The following is a 15,961-nucleotide window of genomic DNA, read 5'->3' as shown; positions in this document are numbered from 1 at the left end:
GAGGGTCGCAATCAAAAACTGGTGCTCTCAGAACAAAGCAGTCATAATTACACATGGCAATTTTGTGAACTTTCTTGTATATGGATCCTTTCACATTCCCTGCACTCCTAGTTGTTGTGCTTGTGATGAGAGCAGACACAGTATGGCAAACATCTACTACGCTGCCTGCAAAATACAAGGTTTCTTTAAATGACAGCCACAAGGCATTGTGCAGTGTTTTCCTTGTTGAACTATGGCACACAAATGAAAGTTGAGCATGCTGTCCTTCGGCTGGTGGCTGCAGGGTTTCTGATGGTGCAGAGGCAAGCTCATAAATCCAGTAATTGATAGGCACATTTCTTGTGTCAAGGATCACCACAAATCTCTTCCCAGAGAAAGACAAATCACTAGTTGGACACGTCAGCTTTTAGTCCCGACGACTGAGGTTTGATTACCTGAAGCTATTCTTGATTTATGTTTTTGTCATTCGTATGAGTGTGTAGCAAATAACACTGAGCGACTTCGTAAGCTTCTTCATCCATATGAAAACGCTACTGCAAAACCGAGTTACGCGTTGACCAACTATTGGTTGTGGTTGCTTTTGTTTTACTACTTTACTGCCCAGGGCTTTTCTAAACTTGCCTATGGTGAACTTAAAGCTGCAGTAAAACACATACTTTGCATGGAGGATTTCCTCCTTATATGTCAATATTTTAATTGTATTTCTCATCAACACACTCTACCATGGAGTTTATTTTAATTTCAGGATTTCTTGTGAAATTGTGAATTGCTGAGAACGTGCTTGGGATGTTGTGGGCTGGGAAGGGCCCCTCAAATTTGTTGGTAAGGAGCATGGAGGGTCCAAGGACCAAGTCAGGCAAACACATGGTCCTTGAACTGCAGACGCATCAGAGCTTTTCCCACCCAGCCTGGGCTTCCAGTCTTAGCACTGCAGCTCTCTCTGATGATTTATTTTAGGTCAATGCCTGCTGGTGGTGACAAGTGACTTTGGATGATCTGTGTGCTTAATATAACAAGCAGAATCCATAGGGAATGTCATTTTTCTTGAGTTACAGATTGGTTAGTGACTTCTATGTCTTGCAATGCACAACTGGTATATAGATTTGAGCAAAGCCACCTACACATGTGTTGTCAGGAATCACTTTCTAAGAATTTGGTCATATTATCTTTTTCCTTTACAAAGTGCAATACAGCTGAAAATATTGACATGGCAAAAAAAATGAAGCCTCTTATTGAGGCTTTTTGGTTTCTTCCGGTATCCATAGAATAAATTAAAATGTAGTTTATGAGAAGGTATCATGTGAATCACAGACTTCTACTCACACAGATGCCTCTTTAGTCAAAGCAGTATGGCCCACATGCTGCCAGGGCTGTGCAGAAGATGTTTTAATTTTCACACAGAGCTAGGAACCTAAGCAGCAGATAGAACTGGGAGGAATACAGAATAGGGTTTTGTCCATAAAAACAAGTTTTCCAATGGGACTAAACACACTGAAGGCATCTGCTCCAGTGGGCACACTGGTGACAACATGCTGGTAGCCTCTACAAACCTAAATTCTGTTAGTGCATCTACACAGAGGCAAACCCATCCAAATTAAGTGAATTATTTTTGCATTTTGGGAAGTCATTTCTGCCCTGGTGCATCTCCACACTGTCCTCACTGGCTGCTCTTCAGCCTCCTGTGGTCCAGGGCTGAGCCTCAGACACCGCGTTACAGAGGTGCATCGTTAGCTTTTCCCACTGAACATCTGGACCTACTTCTTGTTACTATCCTCCATCCAAATTTTGCAAATGTCCTCAAGTATTTTGGAGTGCTTGTCGCTGTGCAGAAGGGACAAGCACCTCGATGAATAACATCACATGCAGCGGAAATGGCCAGTAGATGAGGCAAGTTTCAGTGGGGGAGGCAGAAGCAATTCAGATGAGAAATTGGAGGGGTGGGATGCCTGCAGATGTGCACCGACCCCTGCTGAATAGCTGGGGTAGCCTCTTGCCCATGGACAAACTGGGAGAGGTTTCTAGGACAACTGCTGGGCTTTGGGAGCTGGGAAAGAATGGAGCCAAATCTTACAGTCAGATGAGGAGAAAATGAGTAACATCTGCTCAGACGTGTGAAAGAGAGATTTGTGCTCACTGCAACCTGAAATGTTTCTTGAGCAGCCACCGCAGGCGTGGGCCAGGCTCACTGTCCCCCACACATGCTGGCCAGTGGAGGGGCTCGTTAGGGATGATGTATGTGCTCGTTACAGCCACAGCTCCAGACACCGCCCTGTGCTTCACCAGTGCATCCCCCAAGGCCTTGGCACCCCTATGGAACTTTGCTTCAGCTCTGTGTATTTGCAGAGAAAAGCCTCTGTCCTGTCTGGAGGCTGCAAAGAGGTGAGGTCCTGGGGATGCCGCTGCTGTATGTTTATTAGTTATATTTGTGTGTCATAAATAACAACTTTCTGCCATTCTTCCACTCCCGTCATCTGACACCTTGGGTGCTGCATGCACCCAGTGAGATGCCCTGCATCTAACTGGGGCAGCCCTCTCCCTGCTGATGCTGAGTGAATTTCCTCTTGACTTTGATGGGACAAATAACTCTCCCTGCTTCTCTTACTGGGCTCTCTGCTATTTTAATGGATCAGCTTTTTGTCTCTAATTAGGCTATTTTCTGTGAAGCAGAATGTAGTTGGAAATGTTTGAGTTGGAGGTAGTGAACAGTCCAGAAGGATTGCATCTGTGGTAGCTAATCAGTGGCTGCTTCAGAGAGCTGAAATTAGGAAAGCATACAAAAGAGAGAGCAATTTTGAAAATGAGGATGAGTGGCCCTAAATTTCTAAGAGCAATTACGTTTTTACAGCTGTGCTGGTTGCCCCAGATGCATAGAAATCAAGTCAAAACCAAACTCCTTTAGCTCAAGGAAAATAAACCTTCATATTTAAACTCAATGAGAAGTAAACTTACTTTCCCTTCAAGTGAATAATATAGTCTTGAAAAAAACCTAGTTGTAAGTTATGTTGTAATTACATTCTTTGAATTAAAGTTTGTCCGTCCAAACAAAATAAACAGAAACGCAGGCAGGGAAATAGATATATTATATTTGGAATAAAATTTGGCCCTGGTATATTGTTTTCATGCTGAAGCTATGCCAAAGTTAATCTACTGTAATTACGTCTATCTCCAGCTTCTAATATAAATAAAGGAGACAACCCGAGAGCTGTTGATATAATCCTTTCATTAACATCTTGTTACCACCACAGAAGGACTTGGCCAGATCTCATTTCTCAAAGATCAGACCAAGACTTACTGAATTACTCAGTAACTGTAAGCCTGGCTTTGAAGGCAGTCCGTGAACACTCCCTGCAACTCCCACTCTGCCACTGCTCATGAAGATTTGTGGGGAGAGGGAATGTAAGAGCAATTATCTTTTTATCTGCAAGGAGTGTTTGGGGTGGGCAATGGGTGCTGATGGGCCATAGCCAGGTGGGGTGGGGATGAAGCTGTTTGTGCCAGGTTTGCTATGAGGGGCTTATGGGGGGCCAGGGAGGGGGCCAGGAGTTAGGTTGGGCAGAGGCATGTGGTGGATGCAGCTGCTCTGCACCAGGGCTCAATTTAGGCTGAGAGCTGGGTTTAATTCAAGCTCTTTCTTTACCCTAACAGCATCATTTTGGCTAGCAGACAAGATTAGTAGGTATTTCTGATAGAAAAGCCTCTCTACAGAATTATATAAGGAGAGGGGGCAAGCTATTTCTTACTATGGTGGGATTTAATCCTATGTGCTTAATTTTTAAGCATGATTTTAAGGGGCTCGCTTTCCATCTGGCTGTGCCCTGTTGGCCTCACAGAGGGGAAGCAGCCCGTGGCTTGATCCCACCCTGCTCAGGACCCTTGGATGCCTGGGGTGCAAGCATGGCACCTTTGGGATACCCTCTGCACATGCTCCTTGACTGTCTGTAAGAGGTGAGACATTCTTTTCTCTTTTGCTGCCTTTCTGCTTTTTGGATGCTCGAGGGTTTTTCCTCAACAAAATACTAAATTACAGTGTCCCAAACCTCATGCTGACCATGGGCTTAGGAAGGATGGCTGGCGGGTGATGCCTCAGATTTGAAGGATTCTTTTGGTCAAGGGTCTCAAAGAGCTTTTCAAAGCATGACCTAATCCCTTGCCAGGCAGTAAACAGCACTGGTTTGGGAGTGTCCCAAAAAAGCTTCTCTTTAGTTCATGTGATTTAAAAAGAAAGATACTGGGAAATGTGGGGAATAGATCCCTCTAAAATTTACATGTCATTAATGTAATAGAAGTAGAGAAAGAAATACTTTGACACACATTCCTAAAGTTATTAAGCAGCAGAAGTGGAAAAAAAATCCTCTCCTATGTATGATACATTTTTCCCTAAGTGACTATTACTTGTTTCTTTGCATCCAAAATAGGAAATCATCAAGCTTATGAAATCCAAAGGAAATAAAGAAACTGAGTAGGTAGGACAGGGTACTGAGGAAAGGTTAAATCCTTTAGCTAACCTTGTCTCCTTACATATAATGTGAAATATTCCAGGTTTGATCATCTGCAGCTTATTTTATGCTCTTTACAGTTCATTGTTTGCTCCATTGGAAAAAGGTTTGATTTTTTTCAGCCTGTCCCTATGCATGATCAGATGTTCATCAGCATTCTTCCCTCTCTTCCCAAGGGACTGAGTTCCTGGGAAGAGTATTCAGGGGAAACTCATTCATTTAAAGGCACTCTGTGGTTATAAATGAAGGGTTAAAAAATATTCCCTTCCCCATTAATTTTGAATGCATTGAAGTCTAACTTCTTGATTCAGCTGGTTCTCTAGGGCATTGCCCAGGTCACCCTGGCTGTGACTGTCCCTGTGCCCCAAGGACACGCTGCCTCCTCTCCTTGCTTTAGCATGCACCCATACGCATTGCTTGGGGAAATAAAGCTGGGATCTGCCAAAGCATATTGCTGTAGGAATGATCCTGGTAATGAAAATGTTGATGGTTCAAGGAATAATTGCCCATCTGTGTGTTGATTTCTAGTCCTCATTCTCCCTAGGTGTTTACTTGGTTGATGGATGGCAAGCTGATTATATCTGCCCTGCAGTGTAATGCTCCTTGAGAGAAATTTTCCTGGGAGAAAAAAGCAAACAAACAAACAAACAAACAAAAACCCCAGCAACAATAAAACAAAACAAATTTACAAAGTTCTCTGTTTTACCAACAGACTGAGAAAAGGGCTAGAAACCAACGAAGCCCAGACACATTGGTAAGGATTTATTCCTGATTCCGTATTGTTAAGAAGGTGCCCATCTCCTGCTCTCCCACCAACTGATCTCCAGTTCCTTTGCAAAGCTGCAATCAGGACTTGGGTCCTCAGACTTTTCCTCTTCTCCCATGGCAAGGGAAAGTGTGGCTGGCCCCTTCCCTCAAAATGCCTTGGGCAATCCCAGGGGCCCTGGCTTGAGGGGGAGCTCATGGCACAAACCAGAGGGAACAGGATCCTGAGGAGCTGAGTTCACCCCGGGAGCTCACTCCAGCAGCCAGGCCATGCAATGCACATGGAAAATATGCAAACTGTCTGCTGGCTCTGGCTCCCTTTAAATTCTGGACCATTATTTCTATCCACATTTAATTTAATGCATAAGCATGTCATGAAAATATCAAGAGGATGAGGTCTTGCCAATGAAGACCTTTTGGTCTGCTCTGAAGCACTGTGATGTGAACACAAGGTAAAACCAAGGAATGAGGCTGGGAAAAGCTGGAGCTGTACAGTCACATTTTGTGTGACTTAAAATATGTACAACTGGGAGCCTGTAGTGCAATTACATGGCCACTGTTGGGAATGGTCCATGAGAGATGCTCTTCGCCGCTAGCAAAGACAGAGTCCTTGAATTCAGCCCAGGAGAATCAAACTGACTGTAAATAAACCCAGGATTGTCACTTCAAGTGCAGATTTTCAGCTAATGAATGTTGCATATACACTTAAGAATTCCTTAATTTTGAGAGTTTTGCTGTGCAGTAAACAGAGATTTTGCGCCTGTTTCCCTACATAAATGTTTACAAAAAAAGTTGGTGGCTACTGGTTGAATACGCATGTTTGTTGTTTTCAGTATTTTGGACATAATCTACCAAAGATTTACATGTGTTTCTAATACACACTAACTTTCTACTGCTGGAAGGCCTTGGATTAAGATCAACAGTGGGAATTGCTTCTAGAAGAACAAGGACAGTGTTTGGCGTGCAGAAGGTTTTATGTGATTGTTGATCAAGATGCTTGGAAATAGGCAGGTTGCATACAGGGATGTGACCGTAATGAATTCAAATTGGCTTGTGGGTTTTCCTTTAGTGAGTATAAGCAGAGATATATATAAGCACTCTAAATTTTCTGTAGATTTTGGTTGTTTTGTGGACTGGATTTTCAGAAGTGGACTGGATTTTGTCACTGTGATCTGGATGCTCTTTGCCTTGATCTGTGAGGAGCAAGGGTGTGCAGAGGAAATATTTTAAAGATGTAAACAACAGTTATGTGGCCATTTCTCACCTAAACTGAGAGATGGGGTGGGAGTCAATTGGTCAAATAACAGCACGCCCCCTCGTCCTTGGTGTTTTAAGCTTCTTTTGTAATCTGGGAACAGAAGCAAATATTTCTTTGTGCAATTTCAGTCTTCCTGAAGTAGATACCCAGACAAGACACGTAAATCACAACCTGACTCCCATTTATACTTCCTAGGTGGGTGATCCTGGTGTGTATAACTGGTCCCACATGTGTATTGGTGTTGGCCAGGGCTGCTGATTTCTTTGTACATTTGTAAACTGTGCTGTGAGTAAATAATCCCACCTGTGGCCATCTCCCAAGAGCTCCACCTGCCCTGCATGCCAAAACTTCACACATCAATGTTTTTCCTTTATGCAAACAGAATAACCAGAAATTACATATGAAATGAATCAAAGTCAGTAGTAACCAGCAATGTGTGTGGGCAGAGCTAAATGGCAAAATGCTGGACCCCAGATGAGGTGACTTAGTGACTCCCCAGATCATTCCCCTCAAGCCATGAGGAGAAGGAGAAGGGAAGATACATCTCCCCATAAAACCAATTTCCTTTGAATGCAAACAGTTATAAATTAACAATCCCTGTTCTGCCAGTAAAGAAAAGAGAGAGTTATGCATGATTTACTAGTGAGAAAATTGATGGAATTTATTTTAATCTGAACCAGATTCTCCAAATTCTGGAAACAGGAGAGTGGACTGTGTTGCAGCCAGGCCAATGGGGGGTTCAGGGAGGTGATGGCATGTTGGCATCTCACTGCTCGCCTGGTGATGTTGGGTGGGGACTGCAGTGCACCACGCCCAAAGCAGCAGGTCCCCGTGCTGCTCATGCCAGGGAGGTGATAAAGTGGGATGGGCAGCTTAAGCCAGGCTGCTGTCACAACTGGCAGCAAATATAATGTTCAACGCTTCTTTCCCCCCACCCCTCCCTTTAGTGGGAAAGTTACAGTCTCAGCTTTCTCATAGCACTAGCCCTCCCTGGGCATTTTGAAGGATGGTGATGGGAAAGTAATGTTTTAAAATTGTGTGGCCTTGCTGGAGGCTCTTGAAGTCCAGGGAGCCTGGCAAAGCTATATTGTTATGCCCTTAGCATTTAACTTCTGAGAACGTCATGAGATGGGCAGAAGTCTGCAGCATATGGAAGAAGCAGTATTGGTATCGTCATCCAAAAAAGAGGGTGAAAAGGGAATATAACTCAGGGCAAAACATGGCCTTGATCTCCCTGCTGTCACAAACAAAAATCCTCATTATGTTCAAAGAAAACCAGTTCATCTCTAATGCATTTGTTCCTCCTTCCCTACACTCAGGACAAGTTGCTTTTTACAACTGCAGCTTTAGGACACTCAGTAACCTGTGTGATATCCTACTCGTGTGGCACCTCCTTATTCATCCTTTTAGGCTGTGACAGATGTAATCCTGCCACTAGCAGAATGCAACAGGTAATAAATTATGCTGTGTATGAAAGCAGTCCTTGCAGTTTCCATAACTTGTTTGGGCTTGTTATGATTGTCCACAGCCTCTCCACTACATTGGCACAAGTGCAAAATACCTGTTGCATCTTAGAAGGATTCTCCAGAGATGATAAATGAGCAGTGTGGAGATGAGAACTAATACATCATGTGTGAACTGGCCTTTTTTGCTTTGTTTGTTTTATTATTTGTTAATGGACCAAAGAGGTACCCTTGACAACAGATGGAAAATTAGTCTCAGGGTAGATCAGGGGCTTTGGTGGAGATCATGGCCCATTGCACAGGAAGGATGTGTTCACCATCCAGAAGATCTTACAGTCTAATTTAAGCCAGGAAACAGAAGGAAGGTAGATGAGGAGGAGGAGGAGTGGGGGGATGAGAAGAGAGATAGCCTCCAGGAAAGTCATTAAGGAACACATGCCTTCCTGACTTCATGTCTTTTAAAATTATATTTTATGTCTCTCTGTTGGGCTTTGAACATTTTGGAGTTCATTTAAGCTATTGCAAACTTGCTGACTTAGGGAGCAAATAAGCCTTTGGGATCAAAGCAGCTGGTATTGTCAGAGGTATTGAGGGTGAAATAACACATTAGCAGGAGAGCTGAGAATAAAAATGGAAAGAAAATCCAGCTTGATATTTTGTTCTCTTTTGCTTTTAACCTCCTTCCCAGCTTGATCCTTTTCATTTGAACAGGTATTAATTTTCTTTGTGTGTATCCCAAAGTATAAATATTTAATGGTCTTAGATTACAGAGTTGAAATATGAGATTAGTTCCAACCTTAGAGATTTGTGCAGGATCGCTTCCTCACATTTAGATGATTCCCACATTGCAGGGAGGAATATCTCCCATCTCTGTGGGAGGAACATCTCAAGATCTATTTTGAGTTCATTTTCTTTTTTTGGTCTTGTTTGAGGCTCAGAAGATATAAACACCTCACCCACTCTGAGTCTTCCCATTGCTATTTTATAGTGACATGCTATGACAAACCGAATGATAACTCCATGTCCCTGGGGGGACCAGGGCACACATGCTCCTGAGCCTGAATGCTTACCTGTAGCCAGCATATTAATGGCTTGGGAACCATGCAGAGCATTCCACTTGGAAAAGTCCGTGCAGACATGGTAAATATGAGTAAGGTGTGAAATATGGCAGGGTCAACGCAAATATGGTAAAGTTACTAGCACCAGATTTTGTTATGCAAGTAGAAGAATGTTCCCCTTATGTTTTGCTTTCACTCTTAAATAAGATAAATGAGAAACCAATAGTACAGGAACACTGGACCCTAATTTTTCAGAGAGCTAATGTGGAAAGTAATGGAGATTGTAGTACTTAGGTCCTCTGAAAATCAGGCCATGCTTTTTCATGCTTATCTATAAATTGAAGTGCCTACTTTCAGGCCCAGAAAGTGGAGGAAAAAAGCACTTAACCATGATTATGAAAAATGGTGTAGGAGTTGGTAAAAGTTTGAGGTTGAAGGTAAAGCCCATGGTTTATCAAACGTAGTGTCCCTTTTGGGGACAATGGAGGTTTACCAAGGCAATCAGCTGCACTGTGGGAGAGACCATCTCCAAGGTCCAGATACAGCTCTCCTTTCTCTTGGTATAATGGAATAATGGAAAACAGTCAGAATTCAAATACCTGGATACCCTCATCCACAGCTAATGAACAGAGCAACACAGTTCAGCCACATCTACTAACAAAAGAGCTTTGTCTAAATGGAAGCTAAGAGCACTTAAGGTGATTGATGGATTGATTGATTGATTGATTAAATACATCAAGACAGAACAACAAAAATCACTACAGACAAAATATAAAGCCCAAGATGATCTGAAGAGACTTACGCCTAAGCTTCAACCTGCAGGAACAGCAGGTTTTGCAGGACTTTGGTACTCATTTAGTTCAATGGTTTTGCTGAGCACGACAACTCAAGTGACGTCAGACCCTGTCAGGATCCTCGTCTTTCAAATCCATCTCTGCTCTTGGAATGAGTGCTGCAAATGTCAAATAAGCTTAAAATATTCATTACCAAAATTCCAGCCGTGAAATGTTCACGGTGATTTTCTCAATTGGTTTCGCTGGGGTTTGGAGAGTCACTGGCTGCATTATGTGATTAAGACACAGCAAGTCAGTATTGGCGGGGTAGTCAAAAGTAAAAGTGTAAAGGACTGTCCGTTTCCCTCATCCTTCAGACAAAAATGAGTTTTGAAATCTTACGCACTCTGTTCTAAAATCCTTTTACCCAACTGACATTTATAGTCTCCATGGCTCACAAGTGTGATTTCACAGCATTTAATACGACACTGCCATTAGCATGTGAAAGTGTACATGACATTCTGGTGTACATATTTATAGCAAAAATGGGACAAATTTGCAGCTCTTGTAAACCTCTGAGTCCCTTTTTATAGCTCTCCTTTGATTTCTGCAAGCCGAGATTTTAAGGCAAGCTCAGTACTCTGTTCTTCAGCCCCTTTTTTTAATTAATGATATCAAAGTACATTCTCCAGAGAGAGTCATACTGAAGATATAGCAAGTGGTTCCAGGTAGCTGAAAGATCTAAAATATTGCTGAAAATAAAAAAAAAAAAGTTTCCAGGCATTTAAAATGATAGGGTCTTTTTTTCCCCAGTTTTCAACAGTTTCAAATAGAAATAGTATTTTTTTTTCTCTTAAAAACATAACCTATTTCTTCTAGAAAATGCTGAAACGAAGTACATAGCTTTGCAAATACTTTTGATTCTTTTTAGAAATATTGCTAAACAAACATAAAGATATTACTCAAACATATTAGTCTATTTTCAAAAAACCTTTCTAGAAGGGTCTGAGAAAAAACTTGCCCTGCTGCTGGGCTTGAACAGAGGAGCTATCAGCAATCTTTATTCTGCTGATTAACTCCTTCTTGCAGAGTGTGATTCTGCAGTACAGATGTTAAGGCACAGCTGTTTACCATTTCTTTCTGGTTGGTCATGTGAATTGTCCCCTGGTAGTTTGCTTTTTAGTTTTATTTTAAGTCTAACGTCTGATGGCAAAATCTGATTTTTTATTTTTTATTTTTTTAAAATTCACATAATTAGTCACAGTGCCTGAGAAAAGAAGTGAAATGCTCCAGCAGAAAGATGTGTATGTCAGCTGTGGATTCCTCCCCATCACCTTCCCAGAGAGGAGGCGTCTCAGCAGCTGTGCTAGAAACGTAGGCTGCTCATCTCTGTGGTCCTGTTGCTATGTCCCACGTCCCAACTTGGATCTATACGCTCATTTTAAGAAGAGCCTCACTTCAAAAGAAGCTACCAGCCTGGTTCCTTCCCCAGTCTCATCCTGGTCCTGAAAAGAGGTATGGGAAATCAGCATTCCATGCTGCCCATGCTGAAGCCAGCAAGCACTACTGGTGCATGTGAGGTGGAGTGGGAGCTTCTCCCAGGCATTTGAGACCATGTGGGAATCATAATTTTCCGGCAAATATGTTTTGAGTGCAGTCCTTCTGCTAACATGCTTCCTCCGACAGCCTGGGCTGCGGGCTCTCCAAAGCCATGGAGAGAACAGGGTGCCCTGTAGACCAGATAAGGAAGCTGTTTTGTGGATTATGTCCTAAACCATTACATCCCTGGTCATTTATGAGGCATCACAGTCCTGGCAGGGCTTCCAAAGCTCAGGCTCCATGTGTTTCTTAGATCCTTTTGGTCAGGGCAGGTTGCAGTGTTCTCCATTCCCTTGACTTCCCTTGCCTGCTTTTTCAGACATATCTGCTACAAAGGGAGTCACAGGAACAAGGAACAAGCTGCTTCTCCCCTACACGGCTGCCGGGGAAAACACTCCCTCAGTACATTTTCCTTTTTCCCATTAAGCCTCTGACCATAAAGTAGCAAAGGGCTTTGAAACACTTTCTCTAAATTCTTGGAAAGCCAGGGTTGTCTTGCAAGAAGAAAACCTCACGGATTCAAGCAGCTCATGTGGTTTCCAGGGCATCACCTGGGTTTTTTTTTCAGTGCTTGGGTTTGAGGTTACCTAGCTGTAGCCTCCCAGGCTGACAGCAAGTCTGCAAGAGCTGAAGGATTTGGGCAACTCAGTAGGAGTAATATACCCCAAACAGGTTTGTTTTGGAATATTTCAAGTTGTTAAGAAAAGCGTCATTCAGTCTGTTTGGTTGCTTAATAACAGTGACTGAGTTCCCAGCAATGATTAAAACTTCAGCATCTACACTAGAGCAGCACTGTGGTTATTATGTTTTAAGCGCTGTCCCTCACTCACAGCCAGGACACTCTCTGTGTTTAAGCTTTTTTTCTCCGATGCCAGGTCACTGACTAGTTAAGTGCTGGTGGCTTCTTCCCTCCCAGGCTCGGGAATACAGCTTGTGCCTGTAGGGAATTTATTTTTCACATAACTTAGTTGCAAAAGATTTGATTTACATCAGCTTGACAGAGAGTAAAAACTTTGACGCTGGACTACAGATAATATTCATCTGAGGTTTTTGTTTTAGTATGATGGAGGTTTTGGTGGTGGGTGTTTTTTGTTTGGTTGGTTTTTGTTTGGTGTTTTTTATTTGTTTGCTTGTTGTTAGGCTGATACAGTTTTAAGTAACCCTCTGATATTTACCTGACTCATGAAAAGAGACTGAGGAGTTTTGAAAGGCTCCTTTCTGTATCCTCTTCTCTTACAGCCTTAAAGTGAAAACAGGTAGATAAAATCAAAGACATCACGTTTGCAAACTCTTCCTGAAGCCAGGAGTGGGCCTGGGCAGGGAAGATTATCTCCAGATCCCCGACTGCTCCGTCTTGCAGGGATGTGGGCCGTGGGAGCTGCTTCCGCGGCTGTGCCGAGAGCGGACCACATCAAAGCAGGGGTGGGAGTTTATTCCCATGCAGAATAAATAAATCTCTCCCTCCACGGTGTGGCTGCGTGCAAGCGCGGAAAGGTTCAGTACCGGGGCACAGCCAGGCTTCACCCGTACGGATGAAAGGAGGTTAAGAACAAATTTCTGGATGCTGCCAGGGCATGTGTTCAGAATTCCTCATTTCCTACCATTTTAACAGGTTCATGTGCATTTACTCATTCTTTACAGACTGTTAAACTCCTGTTGCCCAATTACCAAGGGTTTGGAAATGCAATCTCTAAACTGCTGCTTTTAAGCAATGATAGCCTTGACCAAAAAAAGTGATTTAAAAATAATTTCTTGATCAAAAAAGTATTGTGTCAGACAGATGATAAACAGGTAATTTTCCACTTTCCAGACCTCGTCTGTGCAATAAATTAAGTCAATCCAGCTTCCCAGCTCAGCCCCTCATTGGTGTAGGGACTGTTGCAGTGTTCCTTGCTCCTGGCTCCCAGCCTAGGGGCTGAAGGTCTTCTCCAGTGTGGGGATCTGCACTTGCACACCAGGAACACATCGCATTTCCTAGTGGTTCTGCTAAAAGCACAACCAGAAATCATAAGCTGTATGTCACCTCAGTCCACAAATTGTCACACCAGTTTGTCTTTACTTTTTAAGAGAGGAATGTCAGACATCCCAGATGTGGTACTGCCAAACTGCCAATAAATCATAAACTCGTTCTCTGTTACGTGCGGTGCCTTATATCAAAGAAATTATTACTAATAACAAAATCATGACAATTCTAGCATTTTTTTTCTTCCCCTCTTCTGCCCCTTCACCATTTTAGTTACTTTAGTTCTAATCTCCAGCCTAAAATCTCTGCCTGGAAATTTCAGGTGCTGCTGAAAACACCCAGTTGTTTGTCCCAGTGAATACGGGGCACATTCCTGGGACTACTGGAAAGAGCAAAACAGGGGAACACTGTGGACACACAATGGAAGAAAAACCCTGGAAAAAATTATGGCAACGAGTAAATCTTCTGGTACCCATTAGAAGGTAATAATTCTAACCAAAGGAAGGCGGGGTTTCCCATTGTAAAATGAAATAAACATTCATAAATGATTTGTGTGTGTGTTTAACTTTAAATTTAGAATTTTATTAAGTTTATTGTTCAAAGGCCCTTTTCTTCTCAGGGTAGTTTGGTTACAATCTTCTCTTAAGTAAGAAGATCTCTGCAAGGAACACAGCCTCTGAAGTTTGCTTTGCTCAGCTCCCATTGTGCAAAATAACACCACACTGTGATATTTGACAGCAGATCTTTCAGTCTTTTAATCACTGCTATAGTCCTGGTAGATGTGCAGCATCTCAGATTGAGTTTTGAGTGTTTCTGTGTTAGGTTTGTGCTGCAAATAAACATGGATCATCGCGGGGCAGGTCAGTGGTGAGGGAGATCCTGACCTGATGCCCTGCCATGGGGCTGGGGGATTTCCAGGTTGGAGGATGCTCAGCATCCACCTTTCAGACCAGTTTCCCATTTTTTGTGCAACTATATTTAAGAAGTTATTGTGAAGTAGTTATTTGTGAAAAGCAAGCTGGCGCATAGATGTAGCCTTTCATGTTGCTCACTTCCTGATTAAAAAAGGTGCTTTAGTGCATCTTGAAATACTTTCCTGAGAGGAACTTACATTAAAACATCTGTAAGCCATGCTTTGAGGTAGTAAGGCTGTGGTCTGTGCAATTAAAGAGAAGGTACGGCTTTTTAAAATGTTTACGTTTTCTGAGCATAATAAAGACTCTGTGCTGTTACTAGAGTCACAAAAGTAAATGTTAATATCAGCCTGGCCCAAATTCCAGAGTAAAAACTAACTCAGGTCTGTGTCATTAACTCAATAACTGTATCATCTCAGTAACTGCCAGGATCTCTTTTTTTTTTTTTTTTTTCCTCTTCTACATGAATCTCTGATTTTTAATATTCAGGTACATTAGACTGTAATTTCCTATTGATTTTTAAGCTGTGAAGATGAAGAAATAGAATTTTAAGAAGTGCTATCAGTTATTTGATTAAATTAATTGCCCCCTTTCACACACATTAGTAACATAATATCCTTAATTTCACAGTAGCATGAAGATGTTATCTTATTTTTGAATTCTGGTTGCCTGTACTGTGTGTCCTCATCCTTGCCCTCTCAGAAGCATCTGGTGGATGTTTTGTAGGAGAAGGTGGAGATAGGGAGGCGAGCTCTGGTTTAGGCTGTGAGGATTAAGCATTTACTCTTTGTGTAGGAATTAAGTAGTAAAATGAAAGCCAGACACCAAATCAGTTCCTGTTCATTTGTTCTTTTGGAAGAGATGCGGAGCCAGTCTGGTTCTACCTCCAGCAACACTGGTTTTACTGGCAGATCTGAATTAATGAGTAAACTGGTACCCAGAGCGAAGTGCTCTCCCAAGCTGGGAGGATGCTGCTCCACAGCCCTGGGCACATCTTCCAGAAAAAAAGGGCCAAATTCCCAGCTAGTGGGTCTTGCTGGCAAAGCAATGCCCACACCTGTGCAGCTCTTCCAGTTCTCTCTCCATCCTTTCATGAAGAGTTTCTTAATGCATTTATTAATGTCAAATGGCCTGAATGTTGGGATTACTGTAATGCACTAAGAAGCCTGATGGAGTAACACTTGTTCTGTCCCTAATGAGCTCATTTAGTTGTTTGATTGAAAAACTGCAGATAATTTTCTGCCTCCTGCAAATAAGTTAAAGGGGTTTTATGCAAAAGCAATAACATAGAATGTTTTATACAATAGTATCTATTTTAAAATAAGTTACTCTTCAACAAAAGTAATAGAAAGTACTTTTTATTGGAAACAGTTAATGCCACGAAACTCACCTTGAGAGTTTTTCATCTGTGTATTACAAAGTACTTAAAAACCCCCTGAAAGTTAATTATCATCCCTATTTCGTAGGGAAAGACCATGAAATGAGTTTTTCAGTTCTTCCTGGAGTACCAACAGCACAGGGAACAGATCGTAAACACCATGATGTCTTGTCCAAATTTTTATTGATAATGTTCCTGTCTGTGGTCCCATATTATTTTGTACCTATTGGAGACCTCTTTCACTGAACAACACAACTTTTAATCATGCACGAGCCTTTCTATCTTTATTTAACT

General features: G+C 42.2%; 1 long non-coding RNA gene across 1 annotated transcript; it reads left to right on the top strand.

Moving 5' to 3' along the window:
- Nucleotides 1–3,282: 3,282 nt before the first annotated feature.
- LOC110359614 (uncharacterized) lies at nucleotides 3,283–14,973 on the top strand. The gene is made up of 4 exons (XR_002414920.2): nucleotides 3,283–3,396; nucleotides 3,778–3,945; nucleotides 11,072–11,328; nucleotides 13,698–14,973. It is a non-coding gene; the product is annotated as an uncharacterized LOC110359614 (long non-coding RNA).
- The last annotated feature ends 988 nt before the right edge of the window (nucleotides 14,974–15,961 follow it).

The sequence above is a fragment of the Columba livia genome, chromosome 14, assembly GCF_036013475.1.
Source record: "Columba livia isolate bColLiv1 breed racing homer chromosome 14, bColLiv1.pat.W.v2, whole genome shotgun sequence".
In the NCBI taxonomy this organism is placed as follows: Eukaryota; Metazoa; Chordata; class Aves; order Columbiformes; family Columbidae; genus Columba; species Columba livia.
The sequence above is the reverse complement of the archived record's forward strand: the minus strand, read 5'-3'. Positions and strand labels throughout refer to the sequence as shown.